We start from the raw sequence: 3,072 nt of genomic DNA, 5'->3' as shown, positions 1-3,072 counted from the left end.
GCCAGCTCAATTTGATTTGTTCTCAGTTGAAAGACGCCTGCTGTTATTTCTTATTGTTTGTATTCATAATTGTGTACCATGTTCTCCTTTTTTTTTGTTTATTTGTTTTTTTTTTTGTCTTTGTTGCCGTACACATTCGCTAGCTTTCTTGCAAAGGGGTCTAATACTCTTAGCTTTGACTTTTTGGGGGGGGGGGCAACCAGATCAAACCATCTCAAGTGTAACTGCCTGAAATGGTTGTGACTTCTGGGACTTGACTGATGAAATAAAGCCAAGAATGACCCGTCTTTTTTTGCCTGTCCTTCTAATTGTTGTTTCTCTTGTCCACCTTTGTATCGTCTACCTATCCAAACGTTTTTATGCCCTTTATTGCGTTCTTGTTCCATTTTTATATTTGTACATACCTACACACACACACACACATATATATATCTGTGTGTGTGTATGTGTGTAAGCATGTATGTATGTATTCTGTTATTCTTTTACTTGTTTCAGTCATTTGACTGTGGCCATGCTGGAGCACCATCTTAAAGGGTTTTTAGTCGAAGAAACCAACCCCAGGACTTATTCTTTGTATGCCTAGTACTAATTCTGTCAAGCAATGGCAGAGTGGGGGTGGGGGGCAAACACAAACATACACATACATAAATATATAATACATATATGTGTGTTTATATATATATATATTCCTATAATAAAATCCCATTCTGTCTGTGTGTGTATAAAAGATTATATCAGCCGTATTTTTCAACTGATTTTCTCCAAACTGGGAACATACATTACTTATGTCTAGGAATGGTTTGAGACTCTTAAAATTCTTCCCATAATGAGTAATGGGCCCCCTAGGGGCAGAAAATACCCGTACAATTCTTTATTTTCTGTAAAAAAAAATCTTATTTACTTTCTGCCTGTCGTATTAAAAAATATAATTTCTGTTACCCAGTTATTTTCATTGTTTATTATCTTCTGCACCTGTGTATTTCTGTATACATATATAATCATGCTTAGAAGGAAAGTGTCAAATTTGTCTACAATGTCAAGGTCAGCCAAAAGAATATTTCTGTCCAGGGAAAGAAAGAGAGCTGCAGAAGCATACCAAGAAACGAACAGACTGTGCTCTACAAAAGCCAGAGCATCTCAAAGTGATGAACAGAAGTATGCACGGCTGACAAGGAATAGGATCTCCACTGCAGAACGTAGAGCAGTTGCAACTTCGATGAAGCAGCTTTCAATTATGATCCAGCAGTTCGTTATGCAGATGACACAAGAGTTTCCATTGGTGCAATGCCTGGAAAGACGCCTACACTGTGCTGCAATGGTGGAAAGGTTAAACTCCCTGCAATCCCACAACCTCCAGAGTCATTGAAGAAACTGTTGTCAGACAATAGAACGCTGCACTACAGATGACACATGGAGCCACAAGAGATTTAACTGAGCCAGGATTCATGCAAACTTTCAAGATCCAAGGTCAGATTTATCATTGGATTGGCTCTCTACTACTTCTGTCAAATGAATCACTAAATCGGTCTTTCGTTGTTTATAATCTGTACCTGTTTTTTTAGTTACGAAATAAGTTACACAAAACGTGTTTTTCAATTACGTGTATTTATTTTATAAACATATATGAGTTGAAAACTTTCTTTTAATATTTCACTTAACGTCTATGTTCCATGCTGGCATGGATTGGAGAGTTATTAATGTATAAAGATGATGCGTAGTCTAGACGGCGTTTTTAGATTTCATTATTCTCTTTAACCCGGGCAACGCCGGGTATTTATGCTAGTATGTAATATAGTATCCCTTTGTACAAGGCAATTCCACTATGCAAAGTACCACTCTTTACCATACAAGTCTCTTCAGTACTATATGTACTCTATAGTCTCAAATAAAAATGTCCGCAATGGTATATACCAGTTACTATTATTCATATCGCTGTGTGTAAACAAATGTCGCTCTCTTTTCAATACAAAACTTTTGTCTGTAATGATATATCCCTGTATGTAATGACGTATCATTGTTTAGTAATGGTACATTTGAAATAGCATTGTCTACAAAAAAGAAGAAGAAGATAATAATAAATATAAATAAAAAATCTCTATTTACAATGAAATGTCACCACCTACAATAAAATATCTTTCATTCTGGAATGAGATATTGTCTGTAAGGAAATATCATTGCTGCTTATAATGTAATATTGTTAGCAACGATATAATATATTTAGATATCTCTCTACTCATTTATATAACTATTTCAGGGTTCTAGTACTTATCTTTCTGTCTTACTATGTCAAGACACCAACCGAAATACAATGTGAGTCATGTCTGTAAAATTGGATCAAAGGTTTTCAATCAGTCCTTTCAAAAATCAAGGCTTCTGTATTGCTAAGTGAATGAAAAGTGTTCTTCAATGATTTATATTTATTGCTGATAGTATAGTTGGTCGAACAGAAAACACGCAGAAATAGACACTTACTATTTACGGATACACGCATCTCAACATAAGCGAAAAAGATTTTAGCTTATTTTATTGGTACTGGGCAAATTAAAATCAAGGTCGGTTCTGGTAGGATTTGAACGCAACGTAGAGGTAAGGAGCTATATATTGGTAGTAAGGCATGCGGACTGTTCTATTGATCTGTAATACCTTTATGCTCTTCTATAAAATCAGTAAATAATACACATACACACACGCACACATGCATCTGCATACACACGCACATAAAATCTAACATTTCACATTATTATATCATATACAATTGTTTATAATTTAGGCAAGAGCCCTGCAATATTGGAGGAGACGGTTGGTTTGATTACATCAATCCCAGTTGTTAATTTGTATTTTATTTTATTAACCTCGGACGGATGGAAATCAAAGTCTATTTCGCCAGGATATGAACTTAGAATATAAAGAGTTATAAGAAATTGATTCAAAGGTTTTAAATTAGTCCTTTTACAAATCAAGGCTTCTGCATTAAGTAACTCTCTCTCTTTACTCTTTTACTTGTTTCAGTCCTTTGACTGCCGCCATGCTGGAGCACCGCTTTTAGTCGAGGAAATCGACCCCAGGACTTAT

At 35.3% G+C, this 3,072-nt stretch overlaps 1 long non-coding RNA gene across 1 annotated transcript in view; it reads right to left on the bottom strand.

Moving 5' to 3' along the window:
• The window catches only part of LOC128249769 (uncharacterized), a 9,492-nt gene that overhangs the window by 5,843 nt on the left and 577 nt on the right, over window positions 1-3,072 (bottom strand). The gene's annotated exons all lie outside the window — the stretch shown is intronic.

The sequence above is a fragment of the Octopus bimaculoides genome, chromosome 18, assembly GCF_001194135.2.
Source record: "Octopus bimaculoides isolate UCB-OBI-ISO-001 chromosome 18, ASM119413v2, whole genome shotgun sequence".
In the NCBI taxonomy this organism is placed as follows: Eukaryota; Metazoa; Mollusca; class Cephalopoda; order Octopoda; family Octopodidae; genus Octopus; species Octopus bimaculoides.
This window is presented reverse-complemented; position numbering and strand designations above follow the sequence as displayed.